Source organism: Cupressus sempervirens, chromosome 3 (genome assembly GCF_028749045.1).
Source record: "Cupressus sempervirens isolate cs-2001-9-10 chromosome 3, ASM2874904v1, whole genome shotgun sequence".
NCBI classification, from domain to species: domain Eukaryota; kingdom Viridiplantae; phylum Streptophyta; class Pinopsida; order Cupressales; family Cupressaceae; genus Cupressus; species Cupressus sempervirens.
The window spans coordinates 436,628,915-436,645,536 of record NC_143120.1 but is presented as its reverse complement, the minus strand read 5'-3'; the positions used below and the strand labels follow the sequence as shown (position 1 = coordinate 436,645,536).

General features: G+C 33.6%; 1 pseudogene; it reads right to left on the bottom strand.

The window, feature by feature from the left end:
• Nucleotides 1-198: 198 nt before the first annotated feature.
• On the bottom strand, nucleotides 199-14,638 carry LOC149566922 (leucoanthocyanidin reductase pseudogene; annotated as a pseudogene).
• Between the last annotated feature and the right edge of the window lie 1,984 nt (nucleotides 14,639-16,622).

Genomic DNA, 16,622 nt, shown 5'->3' with positions numbered 1-16,622 from the left:
CAATCATTATTGCTATTATATATATGAAGTAGAAAATGGGAGGAGACACAACCATACCAGATGTAAATTATCTCCTGGCTGCCAAAATACGGTGTTAGATACACAATTGGAAACCATTGACTATAGTCAATTTTATTATACCACAGATGCGCTATAATACCATAGACCCAGATGTACATTTGACCATCGCTGGCCATTTTATGTTTTCAAAAACCGTTTGCATTGAACAACACAATCGTAGTAGTCTGATGTACATGTGACACTAACATAGGCAACCACAAGAATGGACTGCATCAAATTGCTCATCCGTTGTTCTTTGACTCTAACTGGAAGTAATTCATCGACATGTTTTTTAGGATTAAAAGCATGCCCATTCATTTCAGTGTCCAAATGTTTGATCTCCTTCAAGTCTTTTAATGATTGTAGAGAAAAAGAGGCAAACAAGAGGCCTTTCAGTATACATTTAGGGTAAACAATTGTTCTATTAAGATATGGCATATATCTATGAATATAGATTATAGTAACATCAGGTTCCAGTTTAAACGTCATAAGACATTATGGTCTTGAAAACAATATGGAAATCTACATTTGACCAAACAAAATTGCAAAATATCAACCTTTATGAGATAAATTCATTTTGGTAATTGTATTTCGGTTCACTAGGCTCAAGCTATTTGGAATTTATCTTCCCATGTCCTGCAGATGGTCATGCATTCTCATTATAACTGTTAATGTTTCTCATGAATTACCTTTCATTTCTTGAACAAGACACTTGTTTTTAAGTGTTTCCATTGCATGCTGAGAGCTCCATGTTGATGCCTCTCGTACTTCCATGGCAGTGTGCTTGGATTTGTCAACAAAAAGACATGCGAAATCCATGAAAATTTGTTGTTCCTCATAGTCCAATGCATCAAAGCTTATTTTATTTTGCATAGCCTTGGGTGGTAAGATCTCACTCCCGAAGCCCATTATGGTACGATGGTAGCAACATATTTACGACTATATATTAAAAATTTGGAATACAAGTTGGAAAATTGTTACAAGTATCCCATTACATGAGATCAAGATTCAAGTTTAAATGTTCATATAATGAATAAAATTCAAAAATCCTTGCTCAATATTCATTAATTCAAGTATAAAAGTAACAATAGAACATTATTTTCATTGGAAATGAAAGGCCCTAAGTCCACAAAATGGCCAGTAATAAAAAGTACATTTGGTTGCATGTATCTTACACAGAAACGTAGTGGTATTATATATCTGGCATAGTTATGAAAGTATGGCCCTCATTGCCAAGGTCTATAGTATCTACCATAGTAGTAAAAATCTTCTTAGTAAAAAAAAGGCAAACCAAAAGATTCAAAAATTATCGAACTATCACGAATCAATCAAGAAAAAATCATATTTTCAACATGTAAAATAAAGATGAAAAAATTAACAAAACATGGTTTTATAGAATAGAGATACAAAAATAAAATAAAATGAAAGCTTATTCCATAAACTATGAGATACATTTTTTCTTATTTATGTTCTTATTGTATTTGATTAAATTGTATTGCACAATACATACTACACACTGCATAAATGATAACCAATTTTTGATAGTTTTCAATTACAATTTCCTTTGTATGAAGTCAACCTAAAAACTAAGTACAAAGTTGCAAAAAATTCTATGTTCCTTTAGAGTATTGGGAAGGGTGGGACCTAGGATCTTGCTTTGGGGACAATCGTTGGCACAGGTTTAGGGATGAAGCACCTAAAAGGGTCAAGAGGCAATGTCCCTTATAGGGATTTGGGGTTAGTACCCTCAGCAAGATTGATAAGCAACATCCCTTTTGTAATACAAGAAACATCACACTACCATTTTTCACAGTGATAGGATGAAAATTGGTTGTAAATCAGAGTAGATACAATTCAGACATGTCCTTCACAATTACATAATAATGAATGTTGGCAATTAGTGATTAATCAAAAAATCACATTTTTTGGCTTCATCAACACATTCCTCGGAGCATCATATGAAGTTCCTTACACAGTTGGCAAATGTGGGCTTAGCAAAAACTTTGGTAAATTAAAAATTTCTTAAGTTTATTTAAAAACAACTTTCTGTTATACATAACAATTTTTCTACTATCCAAGATTTTACTTCATGTTGTTTCTAGAAGAGATTGTATATGTTTTTTGAATCACAATGTTTCAGATCTCACTCTATGATCTATCATCTAGATGTTAGAGAGCAGAAGGGACAGAAAAATATATTTTTTACAAAATTAAGTGATAAAATATATCTAATGAGTCCAAAAATGAGTACAAAAGTGTTTTCTATCAAGGTTGAGTCATTTGAATTTAATTGAGAAGACTAAATCCAAAAATGCATCAATGCATTCCTTACAGCATCATACAAAGTTCCTTGCATGGTTGGCATACTTAGTACTCAACCAAAATTAGGATTGTCTTTACAGTGATTATCTTTAAAAATCATCATCATGATTCATAAACTACATTACAAGATTTTAAATCTTCATCTTCCCTGGTCTACTAAAAACTTGGGGAGAGGTTCTAATCCTTGCACTCTATTGCAGCTCCTCACTTCACATTAAAGATTGTATTTTTGGCACTGAGTTGGCCAAATAATATGTGACAACTAATCATGATCTTTTCTCTTTCTTGTTTAACTTAGTACCAAAAACATAATATAGAGCACTTGTGCTAATTTAGAAGCATTAGCAGTGATGGCAGTGAGTTGATTGGCATCCTTGTATTGAGTTGATATTGTCATTATTAAACTAAGTATGAAAATATGAAAAAACACATTATATCTATCTCTTGGATCGGGTAGTATATCCCTAATCAAGATGGATTGAATGATAATCATATGGGATCTAGTTATGATCCTCTATATTCATATTAGAGGCTTTGATGTTGAAATTGGCTTAGCAAATAATCATGACGATGACCATAGGGTCTCTTGATAATTTTTTTGGTGACTAATCATAATCGATAACCTTTGGATTTGTTGGCTAATTAAGTTTATGCCTATGTGTCTCCTCAAGGAGACATGTAGTTGAACAATTACAACCACCCCTCATATGCCTCTTGATTGGACTAAATAAGATGAACGATCACAAGAGATGGATTATCAAGATTCATAAATGATTCTATCTCTTCATATTGGTCATTCTAATAAGTGATCTAATTATATATTCAGACCTGGCAAACATTTTTCAATATTGAATTAATTCATATCCATTCTATATTGATTATCAGCTAGAGAGATCCATTATATTTATAAAGACCCTTCATTATTTAACATGGTATCAGAGCCAGGTTAATAAAGGTATCACTTTAAGAGAGGAACGTTGCCCTCTATGAAATCAATCCCATATGCCTTTACAATTTTGTGCCCAAGATGGTGAGAGATTTCAAGTCATCTAATTTTCGTCCTCTCTAATGTCTGCAACAAAAGAGTATCTTTAAACTTGTATTATGTTCTACACAGATTTAGTTTTGATAACACTTGTTGAGTAGCATTTGGCCATGAAAGAGAAGAGGCAAAAATCAAAAAATTAGTGTTTAGGTTGTTGTGCTTGCTGGCACGTTTTGGCATGAGGGAGCAAGTACCAAAGTATTGGGCCTATCATTCTCGTAGAGGGTGCTCCCGAGCTTCCCATTTCTACAAATGGTGTAACACTTGTTTAATTTCATGTTTAGTTTGGCATGTAGATGAGCATGTGTAATATTTTTCTTGTAGATCTATTTATTTTTCTTGCAGGGAGACATAGCATAATAAAAGGAAATATGGTTAAAAGTATTTGTTCAGAGCTCATTTTCAAATTGTTTGAAAGATCACTCAAGTCATTCTTTAAATGTATGGATTTGTGGTTTTTTCTATCAATGCAAATCATGTTGTTGTTAGTAGGCTTAATTCCTTTTAATTACTATCTATGGCATTTTTTCATCTTCTTCACAGGGGCAGGAAAAGCCATACAAAAATTTTCAAGTAGTCAGCATAGCTTCTGTTATTGCTCAACTAGTTAACAATATACCAAACAAATGCATCATTTATCCATCTATATATTTTTACTATTTTTCTTAAGTTGACAATGCTTCCTTTTGAATCTATTTATGTTAAAGCAGGATGTATCAGCATTGACTGTAGAAGAAAAACAAGTTACACAGATGAAAACTTGCATTGTTGCACTTACAGATAACATTTGACACTTGGAGTTGATATGCACATTTCTTTGAGGTGGGTGATAACAAAGAGCTCATCAATTTTCACTATGTTATCTTCTGGCTACAAGTCTATACCATTCTTCACTATTTTTTATTTATACCTAATACAATTTTATTTTTCAAAATGCTTATCATTGCCACAGTTTTTGACAGTTGGCTTCTTTGTATTAACACCTATAAGGAGCCATTGGATATTTTAAGATAAAGGTTATAAATCTCAGGTAGTTTGTCTATGAGATTTCTTTTGGATTTGGCTATGTTACATGAAATGCTGAAGTAAGATGCACTAATTTCAACCCATTCTGATTGATTTGTACAGATTCTTATAACCAGTTCCATATATTTAATTACATTTAGACACTATCTTTTAATGCTTTATTTCAGTGTGCTACATATTCTATTTCATATTTGTGATATATGATCAAAGTATTTTAACATATGGAGGAACAGTCCATGAGTGGCGTGGCCAATTGAAATGGTTTTAGTTTCAATTTTACACCATTTGATACAAATAATCAGTTTACCAATCGACCCCTAGGTTCATTCCATTTGCAGTAAAATCTTCATTACATAGAAAATGTTCACAAAATCTATGTCAATGCTCACACATCTTCTTGGACTTACACAAATCTATGTCAATCCTCACACATTTTCTTGGACTTATGTAGGAACTATGCTGCCCTGCAGCTCTTGTTAAATATGTTATCAACTTGACTTTTCTATTAAAGGGTCTCATGCTAAATTGAAAGCCAGGTAAAGAAAAAGATATTATACACTATTTTTTTGGTACCCTGTGCAACACAACAAACTTGTTCTTACTATAAGAAAATTTTCTTTTCTTTTGTTTCATTGCAGATCTTCTGCTTGCACAAAGGTCTCTCCCCATCATTGGACACACTTGATAACATTCTAGCTTTGGATCGCATACAGGAAGTGCGTCTATACACATAAGTATAAACTTCTTCTTTTCTTGCAACACATATAACAACAATTTTAAGTGCTTACAAGGTATATACTTATGAATAAATATTACATCCTAATTTAAATGTATGAAAACAATTTTCATTCCTTTTAAGCTTCATTCATCTCGAGGTGCAATTCACAAACTCAAGAATAGTGGTTTTTGTTCTTCAAGATACCTTTAGGGGAAGAGTATGTGAATGCCCCCTCATGTTTGGAGTCTAGTTTAGAGGAGATGACTATTTACATTGCTAAGGTTTGTTGAATCTAATTCTGAATAACATTTCTTGCTATTGTTGAATCTAATCTAATGTATATTTTAACTAGACTTGTAGCTTATATGTTTTGAAATTTTTGTTAGGCCTTGTAGTTTGTATAATTTGATTGCTGCAGAGCTTCTACAACTAAGCAAGAAGGCCATTGCACGAGTTATAGCCATGTGCTCGGGTATGAAACTTGTTTTTTTTTAATTCTAATGTATATTTTAACTAGACTTTTAGATTATATGTTTTGAAATTGCTTTTAGTGGCTTAATGTTGTAAGGTCTCTTGAAATAAGACCTTCAAGTAGTTGGTCAAAGTTTTACAAATAATCTTAGGAATAAAGTCACAGAAAGTATTTTTAAAATATTAAAGTATTTAGCTAGGTCTAAGAAGATTTGTGTACTTTCAACAATTTTTCTTAGTTTGTGAAAGTTGTAGACCAAAGTTTTCATAGCCTGATTTTTACTTCCTGCAAAGAACGATCATGTCAGATAATATAAGTGAAGAACAAAACAGGGAGACAATCGCTAGATTGTGGTCTAACTTGAAAAGAAAAGGTGATGGAAAATGTTATTGTCCTTGCAATATTTGTAAGGTTTAAACCATAGAAGACTACTAATCAAAATATTTAAGAGACATTGTAGGGAGAATGGTCACATTGAAGGGGGGCATGACTATCATCCACTGGTAAGTCATTCATTATATCATTTTAACAATTTATATACATATGAAATCACTTGATGATGAGTTGATGATTATGGTTTATTTATGTTAATAAATTTTATATAGGTTGATCTTCCTAGGGAAGTACATGATATGAACCACAAAAATTCGAAGAATATGGTTTTCAAAGTGGAGGAACATGGAGGTGCAAATATCCAAGGTGAAGATAATGATCCCATGGAAGATGACGATCATGTGCCAGAAAACACAATTGAAGAGGATGGTATAAATACATTGATCCATGAAACATCTATTCCAAGCATATCTGATCATGATGATGATGATAGCCTCGATGTACCTCTACTTCAGAAGGCATACGATCCCCTATACAAAGACTCCCAAACAACTCTTCTCTCTATTGTATTTTTGTTGTTGAACTTGAAGGTTATGAATGGTTTATCCAACATAACAATGTCACGTATGTTAAGGTATGTCATATATGTCTTTATAGTTAACAAAGGGTGAATAATGTACCACTAATATTGTTCATATTAACAACTTATATTTTTTTCTATAGATTGATAGGCATGTTTTTGTTACCATCATCAAATATTCTACCTCGCTCATATCGAGAATTAACTGTTGTTATGAAAGATATTGGAATGGAGTATGAAGCAATACATGCTTGTCCCAATGATCATATTATATATTATAAAGAACATGAATTTGTAACGCAATGCCCTATATGTCATATGAGTAGATATCGAACAGATCGACTAACAAAAAAGGTACCTCAAAAGGTTCTTTGTTACATCCCCATTATTCCACGGATGCGAAAATTATTCAGGTGTAGTAGCTTGGCTCAATTTATGGATTATCATGCACACAATAGAAGTCAAGATGACATTATTCGAATCCCTGCGGATGGTTTGACATTTATGCACATAGAGGAAAAGTGGCAACACTTCAAAGAAGAACCTCGTAATCTCAAGCTATCATTGGAAGTGGATGATGTCAATCCATTTGGAGAGATGAGATCTGTTTACTCGGTGTGGCCTATTTTTGTTATCAACAATAACATTGCTCCGTGGATGTCAATAAAGAGGGAGCACAATATGTTGGCAATGATTTTTCTAGGTATCTTATCATTTGATAGTTATTAATTTACATGTACTTACAAATCTTGCAGTAAAATGGTCACAATAATTATGTAATGTTACTGTTCATTCAAGTAGGTAAATATCAAGTAAAAGATATGAATGTATATATTGAGCCTCTTATTGATGAGTTGGTGGAGTTATGGAATGGTGTCACTATGTATGACGTGTCTAGACCAATAGGACAAAGAAAATTTCAATTCCATGCAATACTTGCATGGATAGTACATGATGCCCCAGGGCTAACACATTTTTGTGTTATGTTATAGTGAATTCAAGTTGCGCACAATAATTCTAATTATAAAAATCAACATATTTAATAATCCAATTATATCATTATCTTGTAGGTCTTCAAACAAAGGGAAAATTTGCATGTCCAGTTTGTGGTCTAAAGATGAAATCTTGTCATTCAAAAAGTTTAGGAAAGCAGGTGTTTGATGATTGTAGACACTTCCTCCACAGGAATCATAAGTATCAAAGTACAGAGAAACATCTTTTCAATGGGAAAGAAGAGACTACATCAAAGCCACGAAGAATGACACCTCGCCTATGGAAGTTGGAATATAATAGAATTAATGAAAACCTTCCAAAGGGACTAAAAAGCTATCCCAGACATTTTAGTAGGTTGCCCTACTACTAGCACTTACAAATTGTGCATTTGTTTGATACTATGCATATTGGAAAGAATATAACAGAGACATTGTGGAAAATATTGGATGGAAGGCATGACAAAGAAAAAAATGTCAAAATTTGTAATGACATACATGAATCCAATCATGCATTGAAGAATTTCATTCACTCAAATAGCAACAGAGATCAGATTAATATAAGTGCCCTTCCACGGTTATTAACAGAGTAGCAAAGTGATGCCATAAAAGAAGTCATAAGAAAAATTCGATTTCCCACAGGATTTGCTGCAAACATAAACAACCTCATATAAAAAAAAAAGTGAACTTGGGCCAGAGCTCAAAACGTATGATTGGCATACTTTTGTCAAGGTAAGTTATGTTCTTTTGTATTTACAATATATTCATAAACTACGTGTATTGTTCATTATGTTATGTTAGAAAACAATGAAAGGATTGGTTTATAATTATTGCAGTATGTGCTTCCTCTATCTCTCCCAGAGCACTTCAACAATAACATCAAACAAGTGATATATGATCTTGTAAAATATATGAGGTAAGCAGTAATATCTATTCAATTTGTTGTATATATTTATTATATTCGCGATTTGTTTTTCTTGCTATGTAATCTATTGTATATTATTTTGTAATGTCTAATATTTATATATTTTTTGTGACTTATTGAATCTCTTAATGTAGGTGGTTGTCATCTAAAGAAATCTATAAAGAAGATATAAACTATTGGAAGAGAAGAATTCCTCATTTACTATGTGAAATGCAAAAGTGTCTGCATCCAACTTTTTCAATGCACAGGAACACTACCTCATACACCTAGTTGAGGAGATTGAATTGTGTGGACCTGTACACACTAGGTCAATGTGGATGGTTGAGAGGCATTTGAAGTCTTTGAAGGCTTTGGTTCGACAAAGAGCACATCCTGAGGGTTCTATGGTAGAGGGATATATGGTATACCAGACTATGGTGTACATTACTGAATATCTTCCTAAGTTTGCATCAAATATCCACATAGATTGCATTTGGGATCTCGTGCCTTTTAAAAAATTAGAAGGGGAGTACTTGATGGGAAAAGGTACATTGAGGAAAGTTGGAGGTAATAAATTATAAGATGCTATTGTAATAAATTATTTCTTAATCTTCAAAATAAATCGGTTGTAAGTTGTCTATTTTTTTTTTTGTACAGGTGCTTGAGAGTGGGATGCACTACATTTGTATATTGCAAACAATCTTGATTGGATGACGGTATGGATTGAATGATGTCAACATTCTAGTCACACATTAACATGGGAAGGTGTATCTTCATTGGTTAAAGAAGCTCATCATAATGGAGATTCCAATGTTACACAAAGGGAAATAGACTTAGCACGTTGCTCAAGAGATTTCTAGGTACATACAAATTTATTAATCACCCGTATGTTTATCAACTCATGATACAATAATTTTGATATGTTTCACATATTATTATAGGTTAAACACCACAAGGCTATGTTCTATATAATGGTCAAAAATTTTGCGTCAAAGTGTTGGATGACAGGAAGAAAATTTGTGATTCAGGAATAACTACATTCTTTCAAGTGACTAATATTTCATCTAGAAATGACTTACATCCTCAAGAGTCTGAAAATCAATACTATGGCATTTTGGATGAGATACTTGAGTGTGACTTTAGTTCCTTCAAATTAGTACTCTTCATTGTCAAATGGTATAGGCTATGACTTAATCCAAATGATCCTGATAGAATTTTTATTGAACATGATAATGGATTTACAATGGTTAATACAAGGTCGTTTGAGCTAGTTGGGGATGAGCCTTATGTTCTTCCAAGCCAATGTGAGCAGGTATTTTAGTCAGAGGTTCCACATAAACCGAGTTGGTCATTTGTTGTTAGACATGAACCGAGAGGAAGGCCAATAAAGTATAATGCGATGGAAGAAGATGATGATGTAGATGGTGATCATGATTGACAGTTATTGGATGTTGTTCCTGATACAAATTTTCATGAAGAAGAAGAAGAAGATGATGACGATGATGTTGCTACTAATGATGATGATGAAGATGATGTTGATGTTGATGATGATGTTGATGACAATGATGACGACAATGACGACAATGATGACGATGAAGATGGTGAGGATGATGATGACGACGATGAAGATGATGATGAGGATGACGACGATGATGATGATGATGATGATGATGATGATGACAACGAGGATGACGATGATGGAATTTAGAGGTATGCCATCAATCCTTAATCTATTTAATATTCATTTCTTGATAGAAATATATTTGTCTTATATATATGGTTACATAGTTTATTCATTATCTATTTAAAAGCTACAAGTTTGAACTACAAATAGAATACTGCTAATCTAAATTAACTATTAATCTAAATTAATTAAATAAAACTATTTAAAACACATATTGATGCGTGAATGTATTGAGCCTTATTTTCTTTCAAGTCAAAAGCATTTGTAAGTGTTTAGTTTGGAAAAGGGAATTCATTAAATATCTATAAAATTCATAGGGAAAACATAATATAAGTGCTTACCCAGTTTTTTGGTTAATAATTCTGCCTCTGGAGGTGATGCAGAGACCCTAGGTGGACTTGCAATCATTCATAACAAGAGGGACTTCCATAGTGTTCTCACAACACCAACCAAGCATCTTCATAAGATCCCTCTCCTTGATCCAAGCCAACTCCATAACCTATCAGAGTGCACACCAAATCCTTATGCCACCTTAGGTTCTACATCTTTGGAATAATCCCACGAATGTCCCTCAATCCATCCAATAGATTCATTCAAGAAATCTAATCAACAAACTATCAAATGCTCACAATGCCTCAATAGGTGCCAAACTTGACTTCACCCTAACTAGGTGTTTCCTCCACCTCCACACATCAAACAACTTCAAATAGCATGTCCCCAAGGTGACTAAGCCCTCAACTCATCAGCTAATACAAAAACCCAATTTTAGCCCTTCACTAGGCCTACTTCCCTAGTAGGCTTATAATGTGAGCCTGATTTAAGTGTTTTGTTGTGTAACTTTTAATGTTTTTAATTTTTATGTGATGCTAATGATGGATGTGATTATGATTATGATGTGTTTATGCTCACGATAATTGAATTACATTTGCAGGAAACTGAACCCCTTTTAGGAGCATCCTGCACAGTCTCATGGATTGACAGGTATAAGTCAATACTCCTTATAGATAGTCTATTTAATAAACTTATCAATAGTAAGATTTATGTCTTCTAAGATCTCTCCCATTTGCAGGTACCAGTGAATAGGTATTTGTCAGAAGTGTCTTCCTCGAGTGAGAGAAATATAGGAATAGAAGAGGAAAGTGAGACATGCAGTTTATCTAGAATAGGGAGATTAACTAGAGTTCAAAGGACTAGAAGGAAATTCAATAAACACATGAAATTTTTCCTTGCTCAAGGGGGGTCATGTTCTTATGATGATGAGATGGAAGGTGACATCGAGGTGCCCTTAAGGTACCAACATTTACAGAAACATTGGGTACCCAAGGAACTTCCTCCAATAAACATTGATTTTTGTGTTAACGAGAGGATATATCGCATAGCACCATCATCACTACATGGTTTGGGCCTATTTTCTATGGACGACATAAAGGTGTCTAACTAAAAAGTTTCTAAATTGATGGATTATGTTGGACCATGTTACGATTACAAAAGTTGGATGGATATTGTTCAATATAAAAAAAGTATGCGTAGGTATGCCTTCTCGAAAAATTATATACAATAGCAAGACAATAATCAAAGTAAAAGTGTGGATATATACATTGATGGAAGGCCAAAAACAACAGGGAATATTGTGAGTTTTATAAATAGTACACGACCTGGGTCAACTATAAAGCAACCCAATTGCATATTTGAGGCATGCAAGGGAAATTGTGTATTCATCTATGTAATAAAATCAATACATGCAAGGGAAGAGCTTCTTATTGATTACAATTTGAACCGCATAGATACAAACGAGGCTACTATCATGGGGATGGTACATACTATTAAACCAACTTCTAATCAATGACTCCAACATACCATTTAGTCAATAAATTTTTTGGCTAACATTTTTATACTTGATCTTTGACACAGGGGCACAATATGGAGCAACTGCCCAGAGGGGATGCTGGTGATGTTGCCGACTCATCTACACATGAGCAGGTAAAACTCATTATAATTGTGCAAACTAGATAGAAGCAAAATTTTATTTTTTTAATGTTTTTTTCTTCATTTTTTTGGAGTAATTTTGATAATACTAATACTATTGTTGTCATAGAGGGCTAGTGGTTGGAGGGAGGGAAAGGAACCTGTAGTCCCTGATCAACAGCCCCTCCCCTGAGGAGGACCCTTTTTATATTGATTTAGTAGATACCGATGACCCGATCAGTTTGACTAAAAAGTTGCTAAAGAAAATTGGCAGACAAATTTTACCTTAGGCAACCATAAAGCCTACTACTCAGGAAATAAGAGAAAGGGGAGCTGAATTGATGCACACCTCTGAAACCTTAAAAGTAAGTATTAATAATTTTTTTAATTATAACAAGAGTTCAATAATGGTTTTTATGTTATGCTCTTTTATGGCATTAATTAAAATATGGATGCGTTGTCTTTACAGAGCTTTTTGCATGATTTCGAGCCTCGTTCCCATGATGAGGGTGCTGTAGGTGGTTCAAGTAGATTGCATGTTTCATTCCCCACTTCTGTTTTCCACTGAATATATATAGGAGTGATCATAATCATTGACAATACATGCTCGAACAATCCTTTTTTTTAATGCTCTAACAATCTTGTCCATGCTAGTCCACACGTTCTATATTTATGCATGCTCTAACAATTGTATTCTTTACCTTCACATCAATTGAATCCTATGATGACACTGCCTCCATCCAGGACAACCACAAATCTCTTTCTAACTGCTAATTCAGCAACACGCAGCTTACAGGCATCGACTATTGCACCATCTGTTGGTATACAAATCCCTCTTTTTCTCTCTTATGATAGTAACAAACAGTTTTTGTTTTACAACTTTTTAACATCAATTATCATTTGTTCTTTTATACTTCATGACAAAGACTTATGAAACTTATGAAACTTTTTGCAATAGGAGTTGCAGCATCATTTCTTGGATGTTCCTATGTTCCTAGTACAGGAATAGTGAAGGATGTCATATTGATCGTCAGCGACGATGAAGGCATTCCATTAAAAGTACCCAAAGTTCCAAGTACTTTAAAGTTATTATTATTCTATGGTGATATAATAGTAATTTAGTTTTTGATCACTCTTCATCGACTAATGATCCCATGATTGTTTTGTAGGGAATGATCTGTTTTGGAGAAAACTTGGTGATGAGTGTTTGCAAATATTCGGGCCCACCATGCGTACCTGGTGGAACATCATATCGTAACTAAAACCCCAAACCACTATTTTGATTTAATATCATTTCTATAATAGTTTTCCTTTTCATCCATTTCTTGAACTATATTAAAGGTAGCTTCACTTCATTTATGAGTCTAACATGTTTTTTTTTACTTAAAAGGTGGAATAACCAACGCAAATCGTTGAAGGATGATCTTATAGAGAGCATGACCCAAATCTTTGGACCTCATGCATTCGAGAGAAACAAGCTCCCTAAAAAATCTGGTTTACGTTTGAAGTATACTAGGGACTAGTATAGAAAAAATTTACAGGATAATCCCAGGTACGAGCGTCCACCCTATGTTCCTGAGGCTAAGTGGCAGACTCTGATTTTGGATGGAAAGTATAAAGCTGACAAGAAAAATAATATTACACCAGTGGAGAGTACAACAAGGTATGTGATACTATTGAGAATCTAATTATATACTAATTAACCTCTATATTTATACTATCTAACATATTTCAAACTTTTCATAGATTTCCTAACACATCAAAGGCAACAAAGGCAAGACTAGAAAAGGATGGGACACACAAGCTCGGCTTTGGTGGTTTTTCAAAACTTCAAGCAAGAGTTGTAAGTATTAGTAAATGAAAAATTGTATCAAATTTTTTATATAATGTGATGGGAAATGCTAGGACTCCCTTATTTAGCTCATCAATTATAAATAGGTCAATAGAATATAATAACAGTAGTGGATTTTCATACTCAATATAAACAATTCAACAATTGAAGTCAGACTCTACAATCTAGATTAGTGAAGATTCCTTCATTTACTAATATGACATTATTTAAAATCTCACCCTTGATGTTTCCATCTCCATATATTTCAAACTGATCTTGGGGAGGAGCAAGCTCAGAGGGATGGGTACGATAAAAGTAAGGCCACCTAGCAATCGAATTGCAGCAGATGCAAGTGTATGGAATGTTGGATGCCTCAATTGCCCTCCTAACAACTCTCTTTTCTTTATAAAAGCTTAGCCCTAGTTCTACTAGATTGGCTCCGTCTATATCATGCCCAAATTCTGAAGGAAGAAACCTCTGCATCAAAGTTCAACAATTCTTAAGTCTATTACAGTTAACAAGCATTCATGGTAATAATGTTAGGGTCCTATGTTCTGACCTTAATAGTGCCAATTTCTTTAATGGCATCTGCAATCTTAAGCTGATTTGTAAGTTGACCACTGCCCACAATTGAAATAACAATATCAATGCATTGCATGGCCTTTAGCATTGAATTATGATCACTTAAATCTCCCTGCAGAACACCCATTATAATATACATGCACATTAATAAGACCCATTACAGAACATGTAGACATTAATAAAACCCATTACAACACAAATTTTTACAACTATAATATAGCTCATGATCCCAACCAAATTAGACTCATTGATAAGGAGATCATTGACCGAACACCCCTTCTTAACATAATTTCTAAATACCCAACTTCACAACAAGACAGTCAAACATGATTATTTGTGAGATGACCGCTATCTAACAATTTAGCAAATAGCTGCAATAGTAGTTACCATGAACAAACAAGAAAAGCTTAATCATATATTCTAAACCTATATAACCAATCAAAACAATCTACAGTCTGTAAAATGAATATTTGAAACAAGTACACACACTTTACAACTGTGCCATACATATCTACCACAAAATCTTAGTTATGAACAGAACTAGTGACATACATAGACAATGTTAACACTAGAATCTTTCAATTCATGGAGGCACTTTTCTTTGGTAGAATCATGTGCAGTTATGGGTCTAATGAGAGCATAGGTAGAATGGCCTACATTTATAGCTGCAAGAGCAACAAAGCAACCAATATAACCAATGGCTCCAATCACCAATATTTTACTTTTCTCTTCGTTCACAAAATCTTCATATGAAGAAATCTCACAAATGGAGGCCATGGTTGAGATTGAATTTTCCTCCAATAGTTGAGAATAAAGGCAGTGATTGAAAGAATGAGGGAATGTAGCACCACTTGCAGCCATTTTTATTTCCAAAGAGCTGAACTAACTCTTATCCAACTTAAGAATTTGGAGAAAATATGTTGGTACAAGCAAAGCATACAAACATGCAACATTTATATAGTAGATTGCTCCATCAAAACTGCCCGATTTTTCTCCTATTATATTGTGATGGATATAGATGATTTTCTGTTGATTGTCAGGTAGACTTCATGTTGCTAACAAAAGCAAAATACAAGTTGAGTATTAAATGTTTTCAGCATTGCCCATCACATTAGACTTTAAAGTTTTAATTTTTTTAAGAATAGAAATAATTGCGGTCGTGATGGAGTGAAATTGGATCCTCTAGGACTCCCAAAGACCAAAGATAATTTAGAACAACTCCAACATGATTAAAATAAGGTGTAACAAGGGTTGGAAACCCTACTAACTATTTACCATTTCCTTTTGATATTTTAACTACCCTCCATTGGTTGATGAAACAATGCAAGTAAAATTCACCATACCACGCAAAAATGTAGGGCTCAGAGTTCAAGAGATGCCTCATAGAAGAGGATAAGGGAATTGGCTTCCAACAAGGCTATAGAGCCATGGCTGAATGGCTACGAGCTGAAATCAGTGTGGAAGGTTCTAATAATGATGCATCTGAGCCACACATAAATAAGCTAAATGAAATTTATTTCAAATTGAATACTTTACCAATTAGTCTATTTGATGTTAAGTTACAATATAAAGTGAGCATATATGTTTTAAGCAAGCAATGATAACAATGCATAAGATGTTGTAATGTAGCCTGACAATCCTTCTACACAATCTGTGGATGCTGAAGGTTCACATGATGTGCATCCCAGTGGTGGAGGTATACATTTGCTATTTATGTAGAACCTTTTCTTTATATGGTAACACAAATTATACTGAAGTTTCTTAGACTGATTGAAGTTATTCTTATGACATAAGTTTCTTAGACTGATTGAAGTTATTCTTATGAAATTTTGTACTCTAGGTCTATTCAGTCAGTGAGAAAACTGTGCTTTCCCAGAAAGCTTACATGCTATTCTATATATGAGATAAGAAAACTAGCATTCAAATAGCAGGTGGGTCTGAATCTCAGTATAATGGCTCTAAACTAAAGAAGAAGGTGTCATTGAACATTGGACATCCAAAGGAAAACCACTTACAAGATTCATATGCCCCCCAGGTGACAGAAAACATGCATTCTTTCTAAACGACATCAATCTCTTTTAGTGTTGCAGGTGTAAACAAGATATCCCAGC